At 51.1% G+C, this 9987-nt stretch overlaps 1 long non-coding RNA gene across 1 annotated transcript; it reads left to right on the top strand.

Moving 5' to 3' along the window:
• LOC132322638 (uncharacterized) lies at positions 1-1591 on the top strand. The gene is made up of 3 exons (XR_009485150.1): positions 1-160; positions 245-318; positions 399-1591. It is a non-coding gene; the product is annotated as an uncharacterized LOC132322638 (long non-coding RNA).
• The last annotated feature ends 8396 nt before the right edge of the window (positions 1592-9987 follow it).

Genomic DNA, 9987 nt, shown 5'->3' on the forward strand with positions numbered 1-9987 from the left:
GGCATACGTCCAGCCCCCGTCACCAACCGGCCGAGGCACCGGGTTTCCTGCATCTGTGAGCCCCGTGGAAGTATTACAGGAGTCTGTGATGATGAAGCCTTCAACCTTTCTATTTCATGGTCCCATCCTGGCAGCCCTCAGGAACGGCCGAGGAGTTGTGGTGAGTGGAGGAGGCGGGGAGGAGGAGGGAGGCTCCACTCAGGTCTCAGCAATGCCAGATCACCTTGTCTCCACTTTAACCCAGGTGTGTTGACGGTGTCAGCTGCCGAGCTGGCCTGAAGCGTGTGGTCCAAGGAGCCGGGCCTTCTCAGGAGAACGGTGAGTAGGACAACTGTCACGTTTTGGCTGCTGTGCTGCTAAGATTGTGCGCTCACGTTTGGTTTCCTTTCTCCCGGCAGACTAAGAGACAACAGCCTGGTGTCAGCAGGGACTTCCCAGATAGCGGGTCCGCTTTCTTTCCACCCAGCACGGATCGGCACGCCCACCTGTCCGAGAGATAAGTAGAGGGCTACGACCCACAGAGGGGATGACAGTGGGGTCTGGGTCACAACTCACGGGGAGGGGATTTCGATTTGGCTTTGGAGAAGAGGATGTCCAAGCAGTGCCCCCTTAGGCCCTGTAAAGGGAAAGTATCGCTTTTGATCAGAGTGCCAAGGTGCACAGGGCAGAGCAGTCCCGGTGTGTGTCGTGTCACTTGTCTATCGTGCATTCTGTGTTGTTTGTTTGTATATGTCATGTCTTTTACCTCAGGCCTTTGAGGGGCCTATCAGAAACCATTCTTGGCATCTGTGATCTGCGTTCTTTATCCTGGCACCAATGCCATAGAACTTTTGACTTGGGAGCTCAGACTGCCATCAGACTCGCATCTCTTCTTTAGTAACATCCAGTCAGATGTCTTCTCAGGTCTTGTTCCGAGCTGTAGGGACAGCCGCGCCCCACAAGGATCCATTACGGCAGGTTAGGACTTGTCAGAATGCGAGCTTAGGCAGAGGATTCTGACCGTAGGATTCCCAGGCATCCATCTTGGCAGTTCTTGGAATAAATCATTCAGTTAGCATCTTCTTCTTCCAGGCCTCTCTGAGCCTCATCAGCTCTCCATCGGTCTCACCTCGGTCATCTCATTCTGCATTCTCTTGGTCCTTGCAGTCATTTTCCTTGCCAAGAGATTTCTGTCCGTGTTGTGTCCCCCTTGTTTGTCACGTCCCGTCCTGGGTCACGGGTGTCTGCACACATTTGTGCCGGAGCTGCTCTGCCCTGCCGCATAACCTGGTGCAATAGGAGAAGTCCCGGGGCCTTGAAGTTTGTAATGTGGGGTGTGGTTGGACTCTAGATGGGATTTGTAGATGGATGCAAGATGTTTGCAGCTGGGAAGTTATCCTGCAGACCTTTGACGTTTGTTCTTACTTGTTTTTCAGATTCATATGGATGAAATCTGTCCCAGAGGGCCCCATCCTGGGTGTGGGAGTCCCCTGGAGCAAGTCCGTCACTGTTTGTCTCTGCAGCAGAAGTGTAAATGGTGACTCTGTTACAGCGCTGTTCTTTGTCTTTTTCGGAAGTCAAGGCAGAGAGCAGCAGTCAAGACCGAGTAGGCAAGGTGAGCATTGGGTAGTTTCCAGAAGCAGTTATTGCTGAGGTCTCAGTTTCCACTGCAGCTCTAAGCATCTACTCCTAATTTTTTTATTTTAGGTCGTCCACTTGCCTTCTATCCTGGCCGAGCATGCCCGATGCCAGGTGGGTACAAGCTTGAGGTATCGGTATGGCGTACTTGTCAGATTAGGGAGGTTTTGTTTCCTCAGTATCTCAGCATACTTTTCTGCTTTGTTTTTTTGCAGGTGCTGTCGCCGGTCCAGGCATGCCAAAGAACAGAGGAGAGCAGGTGAGTCTGCATTTAGGCAGGGTGACTCATAGGTGAGTTTTATGCAGCAGCATGCTAAGCCTGTACCTTTTCTTTTTGCAGGTATCCTTTGGGCAGCCTCTGGAGTAGAATCAGGATTTGAGGTGAGCCGGGGCAGCGGTGCAGAGGAGTCCCGGGGATTACTCTTTTTGAGGGCAATAATCACCTTTTCTGTATCGTCTTAGGTACCCGGAGGAGGTTCGCAGCCAAAGTTTGGAAACGGCAGCTCCGAAGCAAACACGGAGAACGTCCCGACGTCCACGTACAACCGACGATGGATTTCGTCCGCTCGTCTTCCAAAAGCTAAGTGTCGCGGCCGGTAGTTGGGAGAAGGGGAAAAACCTTTACTATCACAGGGGGCAATTTGATGTCAGTTTAGCGCAGAGGTCCGTAGCGGGACGGGCTCTCTGGAAGCAAAGGGAGAGGGTTTCTCCTCAGCCTCACCACAGCCTTTGCCGGGCAGGGCAGTTCCGACCCATCTCCACATTGTCGTAAACTTTGCGTCGTCAGCCTCCTTCAACTCGACGTCGTCACGGATCTTTCACCCGAGGAGTTCGCCTTCAGGTCCGGAACCACGGCCACGGTCAACCGGCGGTCTCAGCTTCCTTCTCTAGGCCCAGCTAGCCTCTCGAGCGTCCTCTTAACCGCTTCGGCGCTAACTTCTTTTAACGAGTTACATGTAACTCTATATTGTCTGTAATTATGTTGGCTTATAGTGTATGTACTCTATATTGTCTGTAATTATGTTGGCTTATAGTGTATGTACTTATATTGTCTGTACTTATGTTGGCTTATATTGTCTGTAATTATGTTGGCTTATAGTGTCTGTACTTTTCGTGTCTGTACCTATGTTGGCTTATATTGTCTGTAATTATGTTGGCTTATAGTGTCTGTACTTTTCGTGTCTGTACCTATGTTGGCTTATATTGTCTGTAATTATGTTGGCTTATAGTGTATGTACTCTATATTGTCTGTACCTATGTTGGCTGTACCTATGTTGGCTTATAGTGGCTGTACCTATGTTGGCTTATAGTGGCTGTACCTATGTTGGCTTATAGTGGCTGTACCTATGTTGGCTTATAGTGGCTGTACCTATGTTGGCTTATAGTGGCTGTACCTATGTTGGCTTATAGTGGCTGTACCTATGTTGGCTTATAGTGGCTGTACCTATGCTGGCTGTCCCTATGTTGGCTTATAGTGTCTGTCCCTATGTTGGCTTATAGTGTCTGTCCCTATGTTGGCTTATAGTGTCTGTACCTATGTTGGCTGTCCCTATGTTGGCTTATAGTGTCTGTCCCTATGCTGGCTTATAGTGTCTGTACCTATGTTGGCTGTCCCTATGTTGGCTTATAGTGTCTGTACCTATGTTGGCTGTCCCTATGTTGGCTTACAGTGTCTGTACCTATGTTGGCTTATAGTGTCTGTACCTATGTTGGCTGTCCCTATGTTGGCTTATAGTGTCTGTACCTATGTTGGCTGTCCCTATGTTGGCTTATAGTTTATGTACTTGTATTGTCTGTAACTATGTTGGTTTATATTGTCTGTAATTATGTTGGCTTATAGTGTATGTACTTAGCGTCTGTACTTATACCATACGTACACTTGCACCGTACGCGTCGGCTTACATCGTGTTTACTTATTTTGTACCTGTTACGATTGGAGCTGCCCTGCCCTGGCCCGTAGTCACAGCTAGGTAGAACAGTTACAAAAACTTTACCACTCATCTGTCTTCTATGGGACTGTGGGTAGAAATTTTATTGGTCCGGAGCGGGGACAAGTCCTAGTTGTCAGCCCCCTGTTGACCACTTCCTCTCGTCTCGCAGGTCCCCGAGGCTACCGATTTTCCCCAGAATCTACCATTTGACATCGAGGAGCAGCAGCCAGAAGACGCATCGAAGCACGTTCTCCAGCGTTTCAAGTAAGGGCCGCTGTGAGCATCCAAGTTGGAAGAGTGTGAGAGCACGTGGCCGTCTGTGTCCGCTCGTCTCCGCTCGTGTGAGCGCATGCTGACCGGATCTAACCTTGTGCGTATGACCTTTTGCTTTTCAGGTTTTTCAACTCATTTTTAAATTTAGAATAAAAAATCCCCAGCCGGGGGGTTTTTTTTTTTTTCCCCCCGGCTGGGTTTTTTTTTCCTCGGTCCCGGTCGGTCCGCGAGGCGACGTTCATCGCCAAAGTTTGGGCGCGGACCGTCCAGGGACCGGGGTTTTCGTCAGGCAGGAGGATTTTTTTGGAGGCTCCCGGGAACCACGTTCCCGAGGAGCCGTGCGAATATGTGCCGGTTGTTAGCAGAGTGAATAAGATGTGAGCAATGGTGGGTTTGTGCGTAAGCTGAAGGAAGCGTGCGTGTGTGTGTGTTGAAGGGTTTTAACCTTGTATGACTTTTGCCTTTCAGGTTTTTCAACTCATTTTTAAATTTAGAATAAAAAATCCCCAGCCGGGGGGTTTTTTTTTTTTTCCCCCCGGCTGGGTTTTTTTTTCCTCGGTCCCGGTCGGTCCGCGAGGCGACGTTCATCGCCAAAGTTTGGGCGCGGACGGTCCAGGGACCGGGGTTTTCGTCAGGCAGGAGGATTTTTTCGGAGGCTCCCGGGAACCACGTTCCCGAGGAGCCGTGCGAATGTGTGCCGGTTGTTAGCAGAGTGAATAAGATGTGAGCAATGGTGGGTTTGTGCGTAAGCTGAAGGAAGCGTGTGTGTTGAAGGGTTTTAACCTTGTATGACTTTTGCCTTTCAGGTTTTTCAACTCATTTTTAAATTTAGAATAAAAAATCCCCAGCCGGGGGGTTTTTTTTTTTTCCCCCCGGCTGGGTTTTTTTTTCCTCGGTCCCGGTCGGTCCGCGAGGCGACGTTCATCGCCAAAGTTTGGGCGCGGACGGTCCAGGGACCGGGGTTTTCGTCAGGCAGGAGGATTTTTTTGGAGGCTCCCGGGAACAGCGTTCCCGAGGACCAAAGATTGCCAGTGTGTAATTTAGCAGTTGCGCTCAGAGCGACGGTGATTTTGTGTCGGAAGGGGGTGTTAATGGTAGATGAGCGTTGTTTTCAATGTGCTTTTGTTGTTTTGGGTTTCCTGTAACAATAAATCCACCTGTAATGAAAATATGAAAAAGGTTATCATAGTGTGCTGCTCTGTATTGCTCTGTATTGCTCTGTATTGCTCTGTATTGCTCTGTATTGCTCTGTATTGCTCTGTATTGCTCTGTATTGCTCTGTATTGCTCTGTATTGCTCTGTATTGCTCTGTATTGCTCTGTATTGCTCTGTATTGCTCTGTATTGCTCTGTATTGCTCTGTATTGCTCTGTATTGCTCTGTATTGCTCTGTGTTGGCATCAGCTGCTGCCTTTCCCCGTATTGCTCTGTGTTGGCATCAGCTGCTGCCTTTCCCCGTATTGCTCTGTGTTGGCATCAGCTGCTGCCTTTCCCCGTATTGCTCTGTGTTGGCATCAGCTGCTGCCTTTCCCCGTATTGCTCTGTGTTGGCATCAGCTGCTGCCTTTCCCCGTATTGCTCTGTGTTGGCATCAGCTGCTGCCTTTCCCCGTATTGCTCTGTGTTGGCATCAGCTGCTGCCTTTCCCCGTATTGCTCTGTGTTGGCATCAGCTGCTGCCTTTCCCCGTATTGCTCTGTGTTGGCATCAGCTGCTGCCTTTCCCCGTATTGCTCTGTGTTGGCATCAGCTGCTGCCTTTCCCCGTATTGCTCTGTGTTGGCATCAGCTGCTGCCTTTCCCCGTATTGCTCTGTATGTAAATTAGACTTTTACCTGTGTGTCTATAGATTGTATCCGTACTTGCATTTGTATAGACTGTTTCCATGTATTTTGCTGAAGTGTAAATAAAAATATTCATTTAATAAAGCTGAATCAACCCCAATAAAGACAACCCCTACCCCTACCCCCACCCCGGCCCCTGCCTCCTTGTGGTGTGGTTTTGTCTTTTTCTTTTCCACTGTATTTCTTCCTTTTGCTCCTCAATTTACTTTTCTATTTCTGACTCGACTTCATTTCCATCCGTCTCTAACCTTTTGTTTCCGTTTCTCACCCTTTCTAGCTCTGCGCCTCCGCCTCCGTAACTTTGTTTCCATACGCTTCCTTTCTTGTGTTTGTCCATTTCACTATTTGTCTCCGACCGTATTCATTTTTCTGTCTGTCGTCTATAATTTGCACCTTATTTCTTTCCCCTCTAAACCTTAACATTTCTCCCTTCTTTCCCGCCCCGCGTTCTCTTTTTACTCGGTCTGTCTTTTTCGCCCGTACTCTTTTTGTTTTTCACTCTAGCCCAAGCCTTCACTTCAACTCTAACCCTAACCGCTTTCCCTCCCAACTCCTCTTCTCCTTCACTCCCTCCCTTTCCTTTTTATTTTCATTCTAACTCCTAACTCCTCTCCTTCTTCAGTTTCTCCCTCTCCTCTTTCCTTTCCTTCTCCTCCCTTCCTTCAATCTTTTTTCTCTCTCCCTCTCTTTTACTCACGCTTTTCTTTATTCTCTCTCTACCTCTGTTTTCTCTCTCTACCTCTTCTCTTTCTCTCTACCTCCCTCCCTCTCTACTTTTCTTTTCTCCCCCTTTGTGTTCTTTTCTCTCCCCCCTCTCTCTCTCTCTCTCTCTCTCTCTCTCTCTCTCTCTCTGTTCTTTTCTCTCCCCTCTCTCTCCCTCTCTCTCTCTGTTCTTTTCCCTCTCTCTCTCTGTTATTTTCCCTCTCCCCTCTCTCACTCTCTGTTCTTTTCCTCCCTCTCTCTCTCTCTGTTCTTTTCCCTCTCCTCTCTTCTCTCTCTCTGTTCTTTTCCCTCTTCTCTCTCTCTGTTCTTTTCCCTCTTCTCTCTCTCTCTCTCTGTTCTTTTCCCTCTTCTCTCTCTCTCTCTCTGTTCTTTTCCCTCTTCTCTCTCTCTCTCTCTGTTCTTTTCCCTCTTCTCTCTCTCTCTCTCTGTTCTCTTCCCTCTTCTCTCTCTCTCTCTCTGTTCTCTTCTCTCTTCTCCCTCTCTCTCTGTTCTCTTCTCTCTTCTCCCTCTCTCTCTGTTCTCTTCTCTCTTCTCCCTCTCTCTCTGTTCTCTTCTCTCTTCTCCCTCTCTCTCTGTTCTCTTCTCTCTTCTCCCTCTCTCTCTGTTCTCTTCTCTCTTCTCTCCCCCTCTTCTATAACTTGTCTTCCTTTCTAGCTTTAGAATACAAACGCAGCAGTAGAAACTTTCAGGCTCCCCGGGAATAAAAGAAAAAAAAAAAAAAAAAAAACAACAACCACCCTTTTACTCCCGGGGAGCCTGAAATTTTCTACTGCTGCACCAGACATATAGTTTTTATTCTTTTTACCTATATACCCCATAGGGACCCGTAATCCATACCCCACCTGGTACCAGTCCACAATAACCACCAGCCCCCACCTACGCCGCAGCCCCCCGCTAGCCCGAGCACCAGCCGCTGCTGCCCCACACAACACAATGCACCCACAGCGCCCCGTGCCGTAACACATAGCGAGGCGCAAGAACAGCGCCCCCTGCCGACGCGCTCCGCGCACTACACACACAACACCGACGTCCTACGTCACCAGAGCGACACGGCCCCAGAAAGGACCCCCAAGACAGAGATGACCGGGCAGATGCCCGACCGAAATCCCGACACAAACCGCACGCCCAAAAAAAACAAACCCACGAAACCCCAGGCCGCACGAGACTACCGCAACACCCCAACCAGCACCGGGAACCGGAGCCAGTCCAGCAAAAAAGCGCCGAAAAGCGAAAAAAAAACCCCGGTCCCGAACGCCGCCATTTTACTCGGGCACCACGTGACGGCATGGGCGCCGCCATTTTCTTCCGGCTCCACGTGCCGGCACGGGCGCCGCCATCTTCTTCCGGCACGGGCGCCGCCATCTTCTTCCGGCACGGGCGCCGCCATATTCTTCCGGCACCACGTGACGGCATGGGCGCCGCCATCTTCTTCCGGCACCACGTGGCGGCATGGGCGCCGCCATTTTCTTCCGGCACCACGTGACGGCAAGGGCGCAGCCATGTTGGATGCCACCCGGAAATTAGAGGGAGACACCTATCCACGACGATTTTAACGGTTTCAAAGACATTACAGCGTACAATTTGAAGGCCTACAGGTAAGACCACAAGCCCACACCCAAAACCACACCCACACACCATGACTGGTGGGTACAGCTGGGGCCAAGGCCCCAGATGCCAGGACCCAAGCCCAGGCCCCAAACACCAGTCCCAAGCACCCACCCCACAGTTGCCAGGGGTTAGGGTGTACACTTAGAGCTACATGCAGGAGTAACATGCACATGTCAGGGTTAGGGTGCACATTACAGTTAGGGTGCACATTACGGTTAGGGTGCACATCACGGTTAGGGTTAGGGTGCACGTTAGGGTTAGGGTGCGCGTTAGGGTTAGGGTTAGGGTTAGGGTGCGCGTTAGGGTTAGGGTGCGCGTTAGGGTTAGGGTGCGCGTTAGGGTGCGCGTTAGGGTGCGCGTTAGGGTGCGCGTTAGGGTTAGGGTGCGCATTAGGGTTAGGGTGCGCGTTAGGGTTAGGGTGCGCGTTAGGGTTAGGGTGCGCGTTAGGGTTAGGGTGCGCGTTAGGGTTAGGGTTAGGGTGCGCGTTAGGGTTAGGGTGCGCGTTAGGGTTAGGGTTAGGGTGCGCGTTAGGGTTAGGGTTAGGGTGCGCGTTAGGGTTAGGGTGCGCGTTAGGGTTAGGGTGCGCGTTAGGGTTAGGGTGCGCGTTAGGGTTAGGGTGCGCGTTAGGGTTAGGGTGCGGGTTAGGGTTAGGGTGCGGGTTAGGGTTAGGGTTAGGGTGCGGGTTAGGGTGCGGGTTAGGGTGCGGGTTAGGGTTAGGGTGCGGGTTAGGGTTAGGGTGCGGGTTAGGGTGCGGGTTAGGGTGCGGGTTAGGGTGCGGGTTAGGGTGCGGGTTAGGGTTAGGGTTAGGGTGCGGGTTAGGGTGCGGGTTAGGGTGCGGGTTAGGGTGCGGGTTAGGGTTAGGGTTAGGGTTAGGGTGCGGGTTAGGGTTAGGGTTAGGGTGCGGGTTAGGGTGCGGGTTAGGGTGCGGGTTAGGGTGCGGGTTAGGGTTAGGGTTAGGGTTAGGGTGCGGGTTAGGGTTAGGGTGCGGGTTAGGGTTAGGGTTAGGGTGCGGGTTAGGGTTAGGGTGCGGGTTAGGGTGCGGGTTAGGGTTAGGGTGCGGGTTAGGGTTAGGGTGCGGGTTAGGGTGCGGGTTAGGGTTAGGGTGCGGGTTAGGGTTAGGGTTAGGGTTAGGGTTAGGGTGCGGGTTAGGGTTAGGGTGCGGGTTAGGGTTAGGGTTAGGGTTAGGGTTAGGGTTAGGGTGCGGGTTAGGGTGCGGGTTAGGGTGCGGGTTAGGGTGCGGGTTAGGGTTAGGGTTAGGGTTAGGGTTAGGGTTAGGGTTAGGGTTAGGGTTAGGGTTAGGGTTAGGGTTAGGGTTAGGGTTAGGGTTAGGGTTAGGGTTAGGGTTAGGGTTAGGGTTAGGGTTAGGGTTAGGGTTAGGGTTAGGGTTAGGGTTAGGGTTAGGGTTAGGGTTAGGGTTAGGGTTAGGGTTAGGGTTAGGGTTAGGGTTAGGGTTAGGGTTAGGGTTAGGGTTAGGGTTAGGGTTAGGGTTAGGGTTAGGGTTAGGGTTAGGGTTAGGGTTAGGGTTAGGGTTAGGGTTAGGGTTAGGGTTAGGGTTAGGGTTAGGGTTAGGGTTAGGGTTAGGGTTAGGGTTAGGGTTAGGGTTAGGGTTAGGGTTAGGGTTAGGGTTAGGGTTAGGGTTAGGGTTAGGGTTAGGGTTAGGGTTAGGGTTAGGGTTAGGGTTAGGGTTAGGGTTAGGGTTAGGGTTAGGGTTAGGGTTAGGGTTAGGGTTAGGGTTAGGGTTAGGGTTAGGGTTAGGGTTAGGGTTAGGGTTAGGGTTAGGGTTAGGGTTAGGGTTAGGGTTAGGGTTAGGGTTAGGGTTAGGGTTAGGGTTAGGGTTAGGGTTAGGGTTAGGGTTAGGGTTAGGGTTAGGGTTAGGGTTAGGGTTAGGGTTAGGGTTAGGGTTAGGGTTAGGGTTAGGGTTAGGGTTAGGGTTAGGGTTAGGGTTAGGGTTAGGGTTAGGGTTAGGGTTAGGGTTAGGGTTAGGGTTAGGGTTAGGG

This window comes from Haemorhous mexicanus (genome assembly GCF_027477595.1).
Source record: "Haemorhous mexicanus isolate bHaeMex1 chromosome 32 unlocalized genomic scaffold, bHaeMex1.pri SUPER_32_unloc_1, whole genome shotgun sequence".
NCBI lineage: Eukaryota > Metazoa > Chordata > Aves > Passeriformes > Fringillidae > Haemorhous > Haemorhous mexicanus.